Here is a 20,732-nt window from a genome sequence, read left to right on the forward strand (position 1 = left end):
AACCAGGTGAGCAAGGCCATAGCTTCTAGTCACGTATTGTCTAGTTCTTGCTCTTCACAGAAGTGAATTTTCTTTACCCTGTGTCACTGTTGGGCATCCCTCAGGGGAGGTACGCTGTGCAGTTGAGTGGGGCTCAGCTCTGGGGTCCCCAGCTCAGTATCTGTGTGGTGAGTCCCTGGGCTTTCAAGAGTGACCTGCTTAGAACCCCTCTTGAGGGCTTTAATGCTTTAGGGCAGGCTTTCTAGAGTCACTTTCTGGGTGGATGTACGTCTGCCTAGAGTACACAAGCACTTAAAAATAGCTCAGATGGTTCTAGTGTGAAAGCTGTGAGTGCCTTCCAGCCCACATTTGAGGATTGGCCTGTCCTCTGGGAGGAGACGGTGCTATCTCAGCTGTCTTCAGTTCAGCAGGAGCCTAGTCTCTGTTCAGACCAATTTGTAAGAAACCTGACTATGTGTTCTAACCAGTATGTGTGTCTACACACAGCTCCTATTGTTTCTGAGGTCTAATGGTTTAGCCCTCAGTGAGTTAAAACATGGGCAGAACCTAGCATGGCTCTTGATGCCTACAGATGGAGAGGTGCAGAGACCTGCTCAGTGTGAGTTGAAGGCAAGGAATTGCCCTATGAAGATGGCTGGCTATATGTGGAGAAATGTGGTTCTCCAAGGACAAGGCCCACTTTGTTCAGGCTGTGGAGGAATTTGGTCTGAAGCAATGGGGTAGTACCAGTGACTGAACTGCTCTGAACTTTCCTACCCTTGCACTCTAAATATTTCTCTTTCTATACTTTGGCCTCCTTAATCCCAGCCCAGAAAAATGATACGGCTGCTTTTAATCTGCTGCATTTTCTTAGGATGCACAGAAAATTTTTTCTTCAGTATTTTTGCTGATATGCTCCCTGTTCATTTCTATGTTAGCCAAGAGTATTCCAAGAATTAAGAAGGTACTGTGGCAGATTTGAAGGAGAATGAACAAAGTGGTGCCAGAGGATCTGTTAAACAATTTCCAGCTATTAAAAAGTACCAGTATTGCTCTGGCTGGAGTGGCTCAGTAGATTGAACACTGGCTTGCAAACTGAAAGGTCACCAGTTAGATTCCCAGTCAGGGCACAAGCCTGGGTTGTGGGCCAGGTCCCCAGTTGGAGGTGAGTGAGAGGCAACTGATGAATGTATCTCTCACACATTAATGTTTCTCTCCCTCTCTTTCTTCCTCCCTTCCCATCTAAAAGTAAATAAATAAAATCTTTAAAAGATATATATCAAATGGGAATTGAGGGCATACCCTAGCTGATACACTTGGCTGCTGCACATTGAGGCTAGTAGATCCAATGCCTATTGAAGTTGTTCACTCTGGCCCTGACCTCTATTGATCTTTTAAGAATGAGAGCTGATTTAAAGGTGCTTCTGCAGAATTTCATTTAGCTGGTTCAAGTAATCTGTCCTCAGCTGTACCACCCGATTGCATTAGTTGAAGATAGGGCTAATAGCAGGGTTAAAAATGGGCCCTGGGCTGTGGGGCTAAATGACACTCCATTTGAAGTTTGGATAACAGCAGGAGTACCAGCTGCCCAGTTAAATTTTCTAAGAAAATTTGTTACAAGTTGAGGTTACAAGATTTCTCGAGGGCAGGACTAGAATGTGTGGGACACTTCTGGCAGGAGTAGGAGGCGACCCTCCTAAGCCTCTGACTGTTGAACACAAGTCATGCTGTCTTGAGCACGCCAACTGCACTGACACTTTGCTCCTCTCACGTGTATAGAGTTCATCAGCTGCACATTCCATGCAGATACTCGCTGCCAACCCTGGTTGAACAAGCGTCTTCTAAGCTCCGGCAGAGGCATGAGGGGTATAGGAAGGGGAAAGGGCATCCTCTGGAATGGGAATTAACAAAGTTGTAAGTGCTGCTCTTCTACTTTACCACTTAGTCTTTTCATTCATATCTGAGTTCTTAGTTAACTTTTCTTACAGTGCCATAGCAGTTGCACTTCAATTGTATTTTTAGTGACATTTGTTTTTTATTGGCATTTAAAATTGGCCTTCCTGTTTCCCGATTGGTTTATAAGATTTAAAAAAAACACAACCAATGAGGCTCTGGTGCCATTTAGGAATATACTGTGTATTGCTGCTGATAGTAGTGCTTGCATATTGTAAGTAACAGCATTGATTCTGCTGTAGCCTCAGTAACCATTTAAACTAAACACATGAGTCTTTCACCCACAGACGGTTCATCCCCTGGATTCAGGTTCTCTAGTCAGTGCTGTGACCACTATATTAGGTATAAGAGATAAAGCCCAGCCCCTTAGTCTGTCCAGGAGATAGGGCCTGGCCAGGTAGGGGCAGTGGGGGTCAGCATTTGTTTCAGAGGCACATGCTGTGGAATACTGGCTCAGATGAAAGGGACTTTAGATTATCTAGTTCGTGGTTTTCATGCTGTTGTCAGGCCTTCATGGAGAGTGGCCTCAGGCCCATTCAGAATTAAGCTGCTGGGTAAGATCTGATTTGAAGAAAGGTTTTGGTGCTCAAAGTAAGTCTGGAAAACCATTAATTTAATGGAACCACCTGTTTTTTATTGAGAAAACTGAGGATTAGGGTGTGGCAAAGACTCATCCAGGGTTACCAATGAATTAATAAAATTTGAACTAAAAAGTTCCCTCCTGACCCCTTCCCCTCAGTGTTCTTGGGCTTCCAGAGGACAGCTTGAGTAAATAGCTGTTTTAACTTAGTTCTTTTTGAGTTAGCCAAGCCAGAAATCTTGGAGAAGAGCTTAGTAGTTGCTACCAAGAGGCTTAAAACTATGAACCTTCTTCTCCCTCCTAACCAAAATCAGCGATTTTGATTTTATAATTCAGTGTCTTAGTTTTTCCTTTTGACCTCTCAAATATGTAAAAACAAATACGTTATTACCGTGAATTGTCTAAGTTCATGTCATATATCAGTGGGATTGGAGGGGAGCATTTTTGACTAATGCAGATAGGTTAGTTGTGAACTGCCTTAGCATCCATTTTCTTTCTGAGTTTTGTTTGTATGATGTGGAGGAAAAAAACTCCTGATTGTATATAGGAAAGTGGTTGCAAATGGTAATAGTCACAGCTTGCCTGCAATCTCTGGTTATTGACAAGACTGAAGTAGAAGTTTGGAAAAACGGATTAATGGAAGAATATCCACTATGTGCTTTCAGTCCTTATCCTCCATATATCAGGTAAGAATCATCCAAATGTTATAATCATTGCAATTATTTATGGTGAGAGCCATAAGCATAGAGTTGCAGCTGGGCTTGGTGATCACAGAGCTTAGCAAGAGCCCTCTAGATCAAGGACCCTGAGAAGCCCACCCAAGCACAGCAAGAGGCCTTACTGTGGGGTCTCAGGCAGCCTAAGTGAATACATGTTCTGCACCTAAATTTACATATTAAAGATGATTTTTTTTAAGTATTTAAAATATTTGAAGCAAGTGTTTGCAGAGAGCCCCTGAAGCACTGCCACAAAAGCTAGTTTCAAATCCACTAGTTTGGTGGGAAGAACCTGGGTTCTGAGCCAGGAATCCCAGACCTGCAGCACCAGCTGAGTTGCCTGTGGGCAGGTGAGGAACAGAGCATTTCCTCATCGAAGTAGAGCTCATCATGTGCCACGGGAGAGGGGGTTGAAGGTGGGTGCTTAGCTGTCCATGAAATGAGATGGGATTTTTGGCTGGCTGGCTGGCTGCTGGAAGACATGAACTCTTGAGAGCCAGACAGTGCGTCCATGCCACCATATGTTAACACTAAAAGAGAAGAAACCCTGCCCTGGCTGCTTTTCACCTTACGAAGGTAAAATTTTGAGGAATTCTGATTGGAGTTTTGTTTTATAATAAATTTCAAGTGTATCACTACTCAATGACTTTAAGGTTCGTATATGTATTTTATTAAAGAATTTTTAAAAATTATTTCAGTAAATGCAGGCCTGCAGGTACACTGATGCTTTAAGACTGTATAAAAGCAGTGGGATGGGGGCTGAGAGAAAGAAACTGCTTGTGGGGGCTGAGGCGGCATCTAAGAATTCTCCTGAGTCCTGTGGAGACTTAAGTGGCCTCACTTGGCTGAACAACTGGTGACTTTTAGGTTCCTGACTAAAGACCAAATAGAATGCAGACTGTCCAGGCTGAGGAAAGGTGCAGGCAGAGCCAGCTGGGCCTTACCTCCATGCTGTACAGATGTCTGAGGCAGAGGCCTGGGCCCAGGTTGTGTGCTGTCTGGCAAGAGGGCTCCTGTGAGGATCCCCGAGTCCAAGGTTAGGAAAGGAAGTACAGACTTGAATTCAGATGGCCCTCCTACCACCACCAGTGCCACAGGAGCCCAAAGTGGCCAAACACATACGCCTTTGTCTAAGTCAAAACAGACATGAGTTAATGGTAAGCGGTGTTCCCGCTGTATTTTGCCAACTGAAAGATCATAGAACGGGAGGTTTTTTAAAGTCACTCAGGAGGCTCAGGTAACAGCTGTCACACTGCTCTGGATGGTTCCCATATTTGAAGTCCCATTAGCTATTGGGACATGACACTGTGTCCCCGAACACCTCAGGGGTAGGAGGATTCTCTTCTTTCATTTGACTTGACAAATCAGCCAGCTTTGCCTCAGAGACTCCTACTGCTCCCTCACCCCTCCCCTCCCAGCCCAGCAGGTCTCAGGTATCCCCAAGAACTATTCATACACTCCAGCTCCTGCCCCAAAGCACTCCTCAAGCACTCGGCAACACTGGCAATCTTGATAAGCCTGCTGGTTCTGCCTCTGCAGTTGGCCTATAGGGGCTCTGCCTGACAGTCCTTTCCCTGCTCCCTAAGTACCATAGGTGTTCTTGATGTTCAGTTCTCTGCCCTCCTTACACACATGCTTCCTTGGATATTTGTAAATCAAAGTATTTAAAATGGAGGCTTTTTAAAAACCACAGTCAGCCAGGGACGCAACAAAGGTTGCCTCCACAGGCTTGGGAAACAGAGCATCAGGCACGTGGGAGTAACACCCCCCCCCCCCGCCCCCCACCTCCATGCATGTCTGAGGCATTGGGAGCTATTTCTCATGGACCTGAGAACTCAGCTAGCCCAATCCTGTCATTTGAAAGCTAGCCCTCTTGGCCCCCTCTACATCCAGGATATGAAGTGCTAGGGTGTCATGGTTTCTCCCCAAGTAGTCCTTCAGGTAGGGGTGAACATTGGTGCTAATTTGCTGCCTTCTCCCCGACACCCAAGTAGGAAGTTAACCTTTTTTCCAGATTGTAGTTGAATTCCTCTCAAAACCTGCACCAACCTTCCCTAGGACTAGGAAAATCTCCATCATTCAGTCTGTTTATGAAGCTCAGTCATAGGAAGGTCTGAACCATACCAGGCAGGAATGAACCAGAGCATCTAAAGCCACTGCAGACTGCTGCTGCATGTTGCCCCTGGGGAGGGCAAAAGGGTGGTAGCACAGGCTTTTGCATCTCCTGACCATCCATCCTGGGTCACCTTGCCACTCTCGTGTTCCATGCAGTCCTGCCCTCTAAAGTACTCCAGACTTGTGGAGATCACTGTCAATGCTTGAAACCCCAGATGTGGACTGAGGGCAAGAGCCTGGGTATCTGAGGTCACCCAGTCACTCCTCGTTGCTGGGGAACCTAACTGAGCCCTTCACCATGGGATCTTTGCTTCTAACAACTCTGGATACATTGGGTGACTCACCTAACAACATTTGTCTGTCTCTGGCACTGTTTGACCTCAAGAGTGTGCCAACTGTTAGGAAAGATTGGGCAGAAAAGAAAAGAAAAAGACTCAGTATCCACCCTGGCTGGTGCAGCTCAGTGGATGGAGTGGCGGCCTGAGAACCAAAGGGCTGCAGGTTCAATTCCCAGTCAGGGCACATGCCTTGCAGGCCAAGTCTCCAGCTGGAGATGCAAGAGGGGCATCCACACATTGGTGTTTCTCTCCCTCTCTAGAAATAAATCTTTTTTTTTTTTTTTAAATCATTATCGAAAAAGAACTGGGATCTGAAAAAACCTGTTAGAGTCAACCCACTTAAAATGGAAACCATAGTTTCATACGCTAGATAGTGAAAAAGGTTCGCTTGGAACTTTATCTTGCAAAATGGAACTATTACTAAAACAAGTCTCTTAACAGCAACTATAGGCTATTTTAGAACAAAATCTTTACATATATTTCCCTCCCACAATTACATAATTGCTCAGTAGGACATCATTTCATGTTTGATTTCCACAGTGCAATTGATGGGGTCATTTTTGCAAATGTTAGTCAAAGGCTTCCTCCCTTTTCCTGTGGGCCTCTCTTAATCCTTCAACTCTTTGATATTCAAATCACCCCCTATGAAGTTCTTAAATGGATTATATACAGCTTTGCTCTTCCTTTGTTAATGGATCTCTAACTCAGATCCTATTTGCCAATGACTACTCATTTCAGCATGTTTTTCCAACAATAATGACTTTATGAAATTCTACATATTTTGCAAAACTTGTGCTTCGGCATCTACTTTGTTGTATTTTCAATGTCAGATGTTTACAACATCTCACCATCAGTAAGAGGGGGGAGAGGCTATGATGGATGGAAGTTGTTAAGCAGGGAGAATATGTCTAAGTGGAAAGTAATTTTATAGTGGTCAGTTTGGAGAGTATTTTTCATTTCTGATGACTTCAGCTTTCCTTCAAAACCTAGTGGCTATGACAACTTGGATACTGACTAGTTAGATACAGCTCAGAGGAGAAAAAATGCCCACCAACATGACTTAGCAGAGAGCCTACCCTTGAGGGACAGAGGTGACTTCCATTAGTGACACTGGGCAGCATGAGGCAAAGCTGGGGGGCAGGTTTGGGGAACTGAGCGGCATGCATGGATTAGTGAATGAGGGAAGGCAGGAAATACTTGTTAAAAGTCAAACAAAAAGTCTGTAGCAGGCCAAGCACTGGTTTCAACTCTCTAGCTATTTGAGGTTTTGGAACAGAGAGCTGAACAAGAGAATAATAGTTAAGATACATTATGGGCCAGATACTATTTAAGTACTTTCCATGAATTAATGCATTTAATTTTCTTGTCAATCTGATGAAGTCAGTATTATATCCTCATTTGAAGATGAGGTGACTCAGCCAGCAATGCTGTTAAAGCCCCTTGCTTGAGGTCACACAGCAAATAAGCTGAGCCATGTTGTTTGAGTCTGGGCCATCTGCCTCCAGAGGCCACACACCCAACTACTGCACTACCTAGTCTCCTCCTGAGTCACAGCCAGGTGGGAGTCGGTGCTGGGAGGCAAGGGACGATGAAGTGGGAAGAGCATTAAGAGACCACATGTAGGATAAAAGGCCTAAATCAGGGTAGAGAATGGTTCTGGAGCAATTCCAAGAAACCCTTCATTTTAAAGTACTAGTGCTATTACATTGGGTTTACATAGGACTGTTTCTTTCCCAGGTCCAGAACTGTATTATGCACAAGGCAGTGCACATTGCAAGTAGGAATTAGCTACCCAAGAAAATTTACCAAAGTTTCTTAGGGGAAGCTCCCTCACTCAACTATAAGGCTTCCACATCTAGCACAGGGACAGGTTTGCATTTCAGAACAATTGGCAGCATACACTGAATATGTCCGGTTGAGGCACAACACTCACCCTGAAGAAGCTAGAGATTGGTGTCTGCCTATGCATATTTATCTCCATGCTGCCCTGACCCAGGGACTGTGGGACTTGTGTTCTAATACCTTGATCACTTATTTAGGGTATGGTCTTGACCACTCTACTCTGCTTTAATTTCTCATCTGTGGGGATGTTTGTCCAACTGACCCATTGAGGATCCAATGAGGAAATCATGTTTTACAAAGTCTAGTTGCTCTGCAGTGTGAGGGGTGGCATCCTGCCAAAGCTCGCACTTGACTGTCTACCCTGACTTCCCATAACTTACCTGATTTCTAGTGTAGTTCAAAGTTGTAGGGGGCAGAAATCCTGCTTCTTTTCCATGCAGCCTACCTGCTCCAAGGCAGTGGCACACCTTCCCTTAACTGTAGCTGCCAAACCAGAGAGAGGAGGGAATTATGTCAGGTCTTTCACGGGGCAGTAGAGACTCTTGGCCATCTCCAGCCAGGATGGCCCCCAATGTGACAGATGCAGTCATTATGGCTGGAGTGTTGCAAGGGATAGGTTTTCTGGCTAGATGGGGAGCTCTGCCCTTGGCTGCTGGGAATCTCCAAGAGTAGGGCTCCAAGGGACAGCTTCCCTTCCAGCACAGGTGAGGGCTGGGCAAGTAGTAGGGCTCTGACTGCCTTACCTCCATTCTGGCTAGTGCATATGTACAGTGGGTAATCCCTGAATTTCCTTTTCTTTTTTTCAAAAGATTGTATTTACTTTTAGAGAGGGGAAGGGAGAGAGAAAGAGAGGGAGAGAAGCAGCAGTGTACAAGGGATACATTGATTAGTTGCCTCTCGCTTGCCCCCAGCTGGGCCTGTAACCCAGGCATGTGCCCTGACTGGGAATCGAACCAGTGACCTTTCGGTTCACAGGCTGACACTCACTCAGTCCATGAACCACCCCAGCCAGGATGATCCCTACATTTTCTAAACACAAACGTTTTGATTTATGTCCATCCTGGGAAAGGGAGAAGCACCTTTCCCAAAGGAAAGGAGAAGTGACTCCTTGGCCAGTTTGTGGTGGTTCCTCTGTTGCTATAAACTGCTTTGCCTGGCCTTCTCTCTGTGCATGAAGAGATGGCTCTGCACCCCATGGAAAGCAGAAAAGAGGTGTCAGGCAGCAGGCCTGCTAAACCTGACCATGGCTTTGGGCAGGCAGAACAGCTGCTCTCAGAGGGGAAGTGCACCCCTCTAGTCTCAGAGTGGGTGCCAACTTCAAAGGAACCTTCCTCTGCCCTTTGCTCTATGGTACACTAGTTCTGCTCTGCATGTTAGTAGCCCTGCCTGACCAGAGAGTCCCACCTACCCAGTATCCCATGCCCACAGCTGCTTGTGCTTCCCCTCCCTTCCCTTCCCCCATATCCCATTGCCTCTGAAAGCCATCCAGGATAGCCTTACACTAATGCAGGGAAAATACACAAGCCAGAAACAGCAAAAATGTCCATCAACAGGACAAGGGATCATAAATAATTTGCGAAACATTCACAGACGATAACGGATGAGTAAACCAGTTAACACATTCAATCACATGGATGAGTCTCATGAAATAATAGAAGAAAATTATGTGTAATATGATTGTATTATTTAAAAGTTCAAAACTAAGCAAAACAAAACTATTATTTCGAGATGCAAAGACATGATAACTATTAAAGCCAGGGCTCTGGTCCTCTCTAGGGAAATGGAGCAAGCAGGTTGGGTAGGATACATGGGCTTTGGAGCGCTGATGGTCCAGGTCTTGGTTGGAATGGTGGGTTTCATGGATGCTCATCTTATAATTTATCAGATAATACAGGTGGTTTATTTACTTTTCTAAATGTATGTTATTTCACAAAACTAAAAAAGAAACCAGCCCTTCCTACTCCCTTCTTTGGGCATTTCAGGGTGCTGACCCTTTAGTGTGCACATCTCTCATGCAGTTGGCCTAGTGGGGAACATTAGGAAGGGACTAGCCAAGTCCTGAGGAGAAAGGAGTTGGCCCAACTGTTCAGGTGGCACTGGGTCAATGAGCCAGGGAGTTCCACCTTCATGCCTTCTCATGGAGTGTCCAGCTGCCCCTAGTGCTCTCACATCCTTGCCCCAGCCCCAGTGCATTCTCAAGGAAGTTTGGCTATGCTGACCTGGAGCACCTGATTTCTTGGCTGCTGTCAGGGCTGGCCTTGGGTGGGCCTTACCTGACCTAGGTGTGTTTCTTATGGGAGGGATTTGCTATGATGAATAACTGCCAGTGCCCTACATTTAACTTACATCTGGTGGGATACTTTTGGTCTCCATTGTTTGTTTATGTTAATATGTTCATTTGCCCACTTACTTATAATTGGGGGGACATTACAGGGACCCCATGCCTTGGAACCTTTGATTATCTATGAGGATACAATTTGCCCTGGCTGGTGTGGCTCAGTGGATTGGGTGCTAGCCTGCAAATCAGAGAGTCACTGGTTTGATTCACAGTCAGGGCACATGACTGGGTTGCGGGCCAGGTTTCCAATAGGGGGTGTGCAAGAGGCAACCACACATTGATGTTTCCCTCTCTTTCTCCTTCCCTTCCCCTCTCTTTAAACAAAAATCTTTTTAAAAAACCTTTTATTCTATTAATATAGTATATCACATTTATTGATTTATGTATGTTGAAACACCTTTGCATTCCATGGATGAATCACACTTGATCATGATGTATGATCCTTTTACCATGCTGTTGAATTGGGTTTGTTAGTATTTCGTTCAGAATTTTTGGCATCTATATTCACCAGGGATATTGACCTGTAGTTTTCTTTTCTTGTAATGTTCTATCTGGCTCTGGTATCAGGGTAATGGTAGCTTTATAAAATGAGTTTGGAAATGTACCCTCCTCTTTAATTTCTTGAAAGAGTCAAGAAGGATTGGTGTTAATTCTTTAAATATTTGGTAGGATTCACCAGTGAAACCATCTGGTCCTGGGCTTTTCTTTGTTAGGGGGTTTTTGACTGCTGATTCAATCTCTTTACTCAGTATTGGTCTGCTCAGATTTTCTATGTGTGATTAAGTCTTGGTAGGTTGTATGTTTCTAGAATTTATCCATTTCTTATAGGTTATCCAATTTTTAATGTATAACTGTTCATAGTAGTCTCTTAGGATCCTTTGTATTTCTGTGGTATCAGTTGTAATGTCTCCTTTTTTATTTCTAATTTTTTTTAGTCTTCTTTTTCTTTCTTAATTAGCCTAACTAAAGGTTTGTCAATTTTGTTTATGTTTTCAAAAACTAGCTTAGTTTCATTGATCTTTTCTATTGTTTTTCTGGTCTCTCTTTTATTTCTGCTCTTACCATTATTTTCTTCCTTCTGCTAACTTTGGACTTAGCTGGTTCTTTTTCTAGTTCCTTGAGATAAAAAATTAGATTATTTATTTGAATTCTTTCTTTTTCCTTAATGTAGGTGTTTATTACTATAAATACCCCTCCCCTACACTGCTTTTGCTGCAATCCCATAGGTTTGGTATGTTGTGTTTTCATTTTCATTTGTTTAAAGAGATTATCAATTTCCCCTTAGATTTTTTTTCTTTGACTTATTGGTTGCTCAGTGGTGTGTTGTTTAATTTCTACACATTTGTGAACTTTCCAGCTTTCCTTCTAATATTGATTTCTAATTTCATACCATTGTGGATTCAAAACAGTAGTTGGTATGATTTCAATCTTCTTAAACTTGTTAAGACTTGTTTTGTGACTTATCATATGATTTATCCTGGGGAATGTTTCATGTATATTCTGCTGCTGTTGGATGGCATGTTCTGTATGTCTTTTAGGTCCATTTGATTTAATGTCCAATGTTTTCTTGTTGTTTTTCTGTCTGGATTCATGGTTGAAAGTGGGGTATTGAAGTCCCCTACTATTGTATTGTTGACTATTTCCCCCTTCATATCTGTTAGTATTTGCTTAATGTATTTAAGTGTTCCAAAGTTGGATGCTTATATATTTATTATTATATCTTTGTGATCAACTGACCCCTTTATCATTAGATAATAATTTTCATTGTTTCTTATTACTGTTTTTGTTTTAAAGTTTATTTTGTCTAATACAAGTATAGCTACCCCTGCTCTCTTTTAATTTCCACTTTCATGGAATGTTTTTTCCCATCCCTTTACTTTGAGCCTATGTACATCATTAAAGCAGAAGTGAGTCTCCTGTAGGAAGCACATAGTTGGATCTTTAAAAAAAAAATCCATATATCTACTTTATGCTTTTGATTGGAGAATTTAACTTATTTACATTTAGAGTAATTATTGATAGGTAAGGCTTTCTAATACCACATGATTGTTTTCTGCCTGTTTCGTAGTTCCCTTGTTCCTTTCTTCCTCTCTTGCTGCCTTTCTTTATGAATTGATGATTTTCCATAGTAGGGTGCCTTGATTCCCTTCTTTTTATCTTTTGTGAATATACTGTAGGTTTTGCTTTGTGGTTATCATGGGGCTTACATAAAACACCTTATAGATATAACAACCTATTTTACACTACAATTTAACTTCAATCTCAGACAAAACTCTATCTTTTTATTTGCCCTTCCCTTTTATTTTTTTTTGATGTAACTATTTCTTTTTGTACTGTGTATTCATTGACAAATTATTGTAGCTAATACTTTTGACCTTTAACTTCTACACTAGAGTTAAGTGGTTAACATATCATCAGTGGTATTACAGAGTTAGAGTGTTCTGAATTTGACTATATACTTACTTTTACCAGTGTGTTGTATATTTGGATATATTTTCATGTTAACAATTAGCATCTTTTCATTTAAGCTTGAAGAACTCCTTCCTGCATTTCTTGTAAGGGGGATGTTGTGGTGATAAATTCCCTCAGCTTTTGTTTGTCTGGTAAAGTCTCCAACTCTCCATTTTTGGATGAAAATTTTTCTGGATATTCTTGGTTGGTGGCTTTTTTCTTCCAGCACTTTGAATATACCATCCCACTTTCTCCTGACCTATATGGTATCTGCTGAAAAAACTGCTGAGAGTCTTACGGGGGTTCCCTTATAGGTTATAAGTTTCTTTTACCTTGCTCATTTTGATTCTCTTTTTGGTTTTGATTTTTAACAGCTTTATTATAATGTGTCTTAGAAAGGATCGCTTATGTTGATTTTGTTTGGTGACTTATGAGCATCAAGGACTTGGACATCCAAATCACTCTCCAGATTTGGGAAGTTCTCACCCATTATTTCTTTAAATAATCTTTCCGCCTCCTTCTCTCTTTGGAACTCTAATAATTTGTAAATTGGTTCTTTTGATAGTATCCCATACATCATATAAGCTTTCTTGACTCTTTCATTCTTATTTTCCTTGTTCTCCTTTGACTGGATACTTTATAGGTTCCTATTTTTATCTCATAGAGTCTTCCTTCTGCTTGATCCATTCTGCTGTTGATGCTCTCTGTTGGATTTTTTTTTTTTTTCCATTTCCTTCACTTTATTATTCTTCAGCTCCAGAATTTGTCTGGTTTTCTTATTTCTGTCTTTGTTAAACTTCTCACCTTGTTCATTGTTTTTTTGACTCTGTTGATTTGTATTTCTGGGTTTTCTTTGAGCTCTCTGAGTTTCTTTAAAACAGACATTTTGAATTCTTTACTGGATAAATCACAGATCTCCATGTCTTTCCGGTCGGTTACTGAAGATTATTGTGATTCTTTCATGTCGTATTTCCTTGATTTTTCATGTTCCTTAAAGTTTTGTGCTGTTGTCTTCTCATCTGAAGTAGCATTCACTCCCTCCAGTCTTTATCAACTGCCTTTGGAAAAGAAATACCTTTTGTTAGCCCTCCTAGTGATTCTGTGGCTTCCTCAGACCTATGAATACCCCACACTTTTTGCTCCCTCATGTGGTAGAAATTTTAAGCTTGTGTGCCTCTTCTCAATCTTGAAACACACCAGACGAAGCACTGACAGCCTCCCTTTTGTTTTCCCAAAGGTGATACAAAAGCTCAAGTTTGTGGTCTCTTTCTGGCCCACAGATATGGCCAGTTTTCTCTGCATGCTCACTAGCCATCTGCTAAGCTTACTCTTGCCACTTCCATCAGAAGCATGTACAGGGAGCCAGCCACAGGGTTGGGGGCATGTGTGGGTTAGGCATGCTGAGTGCTTGGGGCACCTGTGGGCCAGCTGAAGGGGGAATCTGTGGGTAAGATGTTCCTAGCAGCTTTTGGGTGGGCTTCTTGATGGAATCCAAAATACAGTTAATAGTATCTTCATCTCTTTAATATCTTCTAAGAGTCCTATCTGTTGCCCTCCTAGCCTCTTCCTGCCCCTAGATATGCAGCTCAAATTGAGTACTCTGAATGAAATAAGAGATAAGTGAACCTCTTTGGCAGTGTCTTGCATAGTGGGGAAAGCCGGGTACTCACTCACATGCTCCCGCTTTCCCCTATGAGGAAAATCAAGGGCTGAGAAGATCTCTCTTGGCCCTGAGCAACAATGCTGATTTGGGGGAGGGATGATGCTATAAAGTCAAGCTGTTTCTCTTATTCTCTCCAATACATCCAATCTCTCTCTCTCTCTCTCTCTCTCTCTCTCTCTCTCTCTCTCTCACACACACACACACACACACACAGCACACTGCTGTATATAAATATATAAATATATAATCTCCAGCAGTGTGCTGGAACTTCTTTGGAAACCTGGAGTTCCATAGAGTCTCTCTTGTCTTGGGAGATTGTCTAGGACAGTGTTTTCCAGGGTCTCCCAGACGATGGCTGAAAGGGACTGGAGATAGTTCACAGGCCACTGTGGGGTCCTCAGCCAAAACTGAGGTTTGTATGTCTAGACTCCACCTGGGTCTCTTGGCATACAGTGCTAAACCCCACAACTCCCACAAAGGTACCGCTGTCCATGGATGGATGATTAATAATTATTGTTGGGGGAGGGGACAAAAACGAGGGACATCTTAATTTCACTGTAATGCTGACATCACTCCTCTGTGTTTAGTAATTTATTTTACCTTGTTTGACACTGATATGACCTATGTGATCATTGCCTAGAGACTCTCTAATTGACCTTTCCTGGTTCCATGCCCTTCCCAGGTCAGCTCAGGCATATTATTGCCCCATACCTCAGACTTGCTGCTTTTCTCTTTCTTTTTTTTTTTTTTTTAAAGATTTTATTTATTTATTTTTAGAGAAGGGAAGGGAGGGAGAGAGGGAGAGAAACATCAATGTGTGGTTGCATCTTGCGTGCCTCCTACTGGGGACCTAGCCTACAACCCAGGCATGTGCCCTACACTGGAATCAAACCAGTGACCCTTCAGTTCACAGGCCAGTGCTCAATCCACTGAGCCACACCAGCTAGGGATAGATAAAAAGTCACATATAACTGAGTGAAAGCCTGGAAAAATATTTCATGCAATGGTAACCAAAAGAAAGCAGGGGTAGCCATATTTATATCAGACAAAATAGACTTTTAGTAAAAAACTGTTACAAAAGACAAAGAACATTATATAATGATAAAAGGGCAAATATGAGGAAGATATAACAATTATAAATATACATACACATAACATCAAAGCACCTACATATATGAAGCAAACATTGATAGAATTAGTGGAAGATATACATAGTAACACAATAATAGCAGGAGATTTCAATACCCAACTTTCAATAATAGATGAAATGACCAGATAGGAGATGAAGAAGGAAACAGAGGGCTTGAACAACACTATAAACCAACTAGACCTAACAAGCATGCAGAATACTCAACTGAACAACAGCAGAATATACCTTCTCAAAAGCATATGGAACATTCTCCAGGATAGGTTACAAAAAAGTCTTAAGAAATTGAAGAAGTTGAGAAAAATAAAAATTTAAGCAGTTGAAATCATACCAAGTATCTTTTCTGACCAAATGGATGAAACTAGAAATCAACACCAAAAGGAAAACTAGAATGATCACAAATATGTGGAAATTAAACAACACATTTGAACAACCAATGGGTCAAAGAAGAAATCCTAAGGGAAATTAGGAAATACCTTGACACAGATAAAAACAAAAAAGGCTAAGAATCTGGCAAATGATTACAGGGATGATCAAGTTTAGTGAAAAGAATATATGATTTCTAGTAAGTTGACCTAGTTTTGAATCCACAACTTTACCACTTATCAGCTGTGTGACCAAGATAAATATTTTTAGCTCTTAACAATTCCATTTCCTAAGCTGTTTAAAATGGGATAATCATAACTTTCTCATAAGACTGTTATAGGAGCAAATGAAATAATACATTAAGAGGGGCTTTATAAATGAGAAGGCTAGAAATATCATTATTCTTTGCCATCTTTGCTGCCTTTAACAGCACTCATTCTTACTCTGGTTGTGGCTACTACTCAGGTGCTACATGTCAAGTGTTGTAGTCTGAAACTGCATTTCTGACCCACAAAACCTGTTTTCTTAATATAATCGTTAATGTTCACGTTATAAAGTACAGAACTTAGAGTGTTAAACCTAGATTGTAAAACTTAATTAACTCCTGATTTTGCCAAACACTAGGTATTTAATCTGGGCAGTTACATAAAATTTTAGGTTCTTCCTCACTTGTTAGATTGTAATTTTAGAACTGCAGAATCAATTTGTGCATTGCCTGCCTTTGAGGGTGGTTATATTGATTACCTGAGAACATATATAGTAGAGCATGATTATTATTATTATTATTATTCTTCCATCTGTCTGGCACATGATAGCAAAATAAAGGTTTGTCCTTTATTATCCTAATCCACACAGATTAATCTTAAGTAGGCATCTTCAAATAGGATACAAGTTGGTTTCTCTAATGAAGACCAATGTCATCAAGAATTCCAAGAACACAGAGACAGTGTTACCCAGAATGTTAGCTAAAAGTACTGAGTTGGTCAAAAAACCTGTTTAGTTTTTTCCATAAAATAAAAGACACATTTTTCATTTTCACCAATAACTTAATTGATTCGAATATTTTGAGTATGTCAGCTCTCTCCCACTATTGGCTTCTATTGGGTAGAGGCCAGGGGTGCTGCTAAAACATCTTCCAATGCATAAGAAAGCCCCGCAGCAAAAAATTATTGGGCCAAAATTTCAGTAGTACCAAGAAACTTCACAAACCATTTCTGACAAGTTTGATGAGTCACAGCACCTTCTCCATATACTGTACAAATCTTTTCTATGCATTTCAGTTGCAATTTTTACCTTTATATGCCAAAAATGTTGCATATTATGCCAAAAATGTTGCATATTTTCTTCTACGATATTAAAAAGGCTGCACAAAAATTCACCAATTTTCATGTTTTTTAAATGTACGCTGATATGACAGCTGTTACAATACAATCTAAAAAAACTGTTTTGAATGAAATTAAAGACAACTAAGCACTACTAGAGCCATTGTATGGAAAAAAGTAAACTTTTTGGCTAATCCACTGGGATTTTATAATCCTTTTACATTTCCCAAGATAGAAATCTTTCCCATTTCTCGTCTATGACTGTTCTAAACTTTACTTTCTCTGACTCCTGTATCATACTTAACCATCTCACTCTGAGCAGGGGAACCTGAAAAAAGGGAGAGAAAACTCTAATGCTCTCTCTCACCTGAACTCTAATGTCTAGATGGTATCGATATATTCTTAGCACCTTCAGTCTTGTCTGAGAGGATAAAGGTCCCCTCCTTGTTTCTAAGGCAGGTGTTCTTGGTCCAATTCACTCCTTCTTCATCTAGAACTTTATGACATCAGTCACTTCCTATACTCTTATCTGCAGTCACTCCTTTGCCACAAGACTCCTCGCAGTTTACCAATATGGGTACCTCTCCTCCAATATAATCACCCTTGCTTTTTTATTTTTGTTTTTGGAAAAATTTTGCCTGGTTAGGGAGGAGACAATGATTAAACCATATTTAGAAAGAAAATCAGTATAGTTTAAATCAGAAAGGGGAGAGCTAGGAATGAGTTGCTCATTTTGGATGTTTCTACAGCAATCAAGGTAAGAAGTAACTGGGACCTGAAATAGAGTAATGACAGAATGAAAGGAGGAAATAATGCAAGAAAAGTTATGTAAGTAAAACTAATAAATCTCAGCAAATAATTGCAAGTGAGATAGAGGGAAAAGGAAGAATAACAGAGAGTGGTTTTCAAGCAGACTTCTATAGCCACACATAACAAAGAATACAGATTTTTACAGAATTTGTTCAGGAAAGTCACTAAACAAGCAAATAGCAACAAGCTCTGGAAAGGCAGGGGATCTGATTTTCAGAGTTGTCACACTATATTATTTTAAATGTCCAGTTTTCATTAAAAATTACATGACATGAAAAGAAATAAGGTATCATACATACACACACAGTCAATAAATTATTCCTGAAGAAGCCCAAATATTGAACTTACTAGACAAAAACTTTAAGTTCAAAAAAAATGTTCAAGTAAGTAAAGGAAACCATGGACTAAAGAATGAAAGGAAATGTGAGAATGTTTATCACCAAATCACTGATTTGTACACGTTAACATGGTGACTTTTATGTATGTCAATAAAAAGTACATTTTAAAAAGAGGATGGTTTTCTGTGTGTACACTATCCTTGAATAAAAAGATTCTCACACACACACACACACACACACACACACACACACACAGGTTTCCAATTAGGATACATGGAAAAATAATACAATCAACAGAAATAGGAAATTGGAATGCGTCTTTTGAAAGATCAACACCATTATGCATAATGTGAATACATCTCAGTTAATTGCCTGGATAATATTTGGATTCTTCCAACAACATATGTGCATTCACTCAACATCTGTTTATTAAACATGCTCTATGTCTAGGCACTTTTCAACAAATAAAAGGGATGGGAATGTCCACTGGTTATTGATAAAGTCATACTTTCAATTCTCACCATGCCTCTTGCTATAATACATTTTTCTGTTCTGTGCCCTGTGACTGAAGTTAACATAGCCCCTGGCACATTTGAGAATGTGGCTTTCACATAAATCTGAAATTCTGGGATAGTTTTCTTAGGTATAAGTTATAGTAAACTTCCAATGATGCCTTCTTGCAATTCTTTGTCCTTTCCATTCTTAGAGCTATGTAGGTAATTTTCCTGTGATATCTTACTCACTTTCTAGGGTTTTTTTACCTTTCTCTGGGTAGGAAGACATTGATATTTGTTTGTTTGTTTGTTTAATGAGAAAAAATGTTAGAAAAGCCTGCATTAGATGTTTCGCATTATCATATTCACATCATGTGAAGATCATAAGTACTCTGAATCTTAAATTAGAAGCCTTATCATCGGAAGTTGTTAGTACTTACACATGTAGTTTATCATTAAGTTAATATAAATTAAGGAATAAAAAAGCCCCTCTTGTGGCTAAGGCTACACTATGGTCTCATAGGTATTCTAAACCATTTTTTGGTAACTATCATTTTCTAAGCATCAAAATGTGTATAAAGGGAAGGGCCTTAAAATATGGGCTGTCAGTGGTGTGGTAAATTTTGAACATCACCTCATCTCAGATTTCTGTGCAGATATACCAAGTAGCAATCATGAAAAGTCAGTTTAAAATCTATTTCATTTCAAACCTTTTCTATTAAATGATAAACATTAAGAGAAATACCATCACTTTACATGTCACCAAAACTTCATAGTCAGCGAAAAACAGAACCAAGTAGTCAAATAGAACATTGCTATAACGTTTGAGAATTCAATAACATCCTTGACATCATTTCTTAGTTGGGGCACTTATGCAGGCAGCAGCCTGTCACTTACATCCCCTGTGATTTCCTGTTCCAATTAATTAAACTCTAGGCTTTCATCAGAAACACACAACCCACTTGGAGATTCTTTGGCCAGTCAGAAAAGATCAATTTGAAGGATGCGGAAATTGATATGCGACTCTTGAGTAGGCACGAGGACCCTAATAAATTGCCACCTAGACATGGAATTATATTTTGTAGGCTGACAGTGAGTAGGCAGAAGCAGTAGGATCTCGTATTTATACCTTACAGTCAGCGCTTATATCATATTGATTGGCTTCTCTTTGACTGCCAAAGAATGGATCAAGTTCAGGAACTAAAGCCAAGTTGGCAATCCTTTATCTTTGCCTTTCCCTTTTAAAAAAATCCTAAATAAGTTAAGCAGTATAACATTTTATACACAGATACTTGATTCAAATTCAGTTATCTAAATCATTTTACCTCTCTTTCCTTCTTAGTAATACTTAAAATTTTAGGACTCCACGGTCAAATTCATAAACACATTTAGAAACACCACTGACTACCATTCCCCAACTAAAAAAAAAAAAAAAAAAAAAAAAAAAAAATCACATGGCTACTGCATGCCCCATTGGAGACCAGGCTAAAATAACACCCAAACACAAAAATGAGAAGGCTTGAAATAACACAGCTGGCATGAGAGAGAGCCACATTTGACTTAACCTTAGTGAAGGAGACAAAGACGAAAGGACAGACTCTTTTCAGCTCTCCTTTTAACCATGACTGAGGAGGAACTTGGGACTGCAAAGGCAACATTTAACTTTCAGAAGGATGATACTTCCAGGAGTGGAAAGAAAGGATCTTCCACCTCCTTTTCTTTCTTAGTTCTAAAGTGGTGGGCAAATGTCTACTTTTATTGGTTTGAAGTAGTCTAACCATTGCCAAAGAATGAGCAAGGGAAATTATATGCATATGCTGTACTCCTAAAATGACAACTCCTTTGTGAAACTGTCTTGATTCTCTATTCAGAAGGCACAGCTTCCTTCTCTACACTCTATTATATAATTTATACCTCAATTAATATTTGGAAACTATTTTCTATGTTAGTAATGTGTTTACAATGTTTCCCTCTCTTATTAAACTGTAAACTTCCACAACTCAGGGACCAAGTCATTATCTTTCTGGCCCTCACAATGCCAAGCAGAATGCTTTATATTAGTAGGTGCAAAATAAATGCTTGATGAATGAATATATATGGTGGTATCAGCTCTATGATGACTGGAAGTTATGATGATTTTAAGAGTTGTAATAGAAGTTGAATGCAGCCCTGGCTGTTGTGGCTCACTGGGTTGGAGCATCATCCTGTAAACTGAAGGGTCATGGGTTTGATTCAAGATCAGGGCACATGCCTAGGTTGTGGATTCAGTCCCCATTGGGG

This window comes from Pteronotus mesoamericanus, unplaced genomic scaffold (genome assembly GCF_021234165.1).
Source record: "Pteronotus mesoamericanus isolate MK-2021 breed Mesoamerican mustached bat unplaced genomic scaffold, CSHL_Meso_final scaffold_507, whole genome shotgun sequence".
NCBI classification, from domain to species: Eukaryota; Metazoa; Chordata; class Mammalia; order Chiroptera; family Mormoopidae; genus Pteronotus; species Pteronotus mesoamericanus.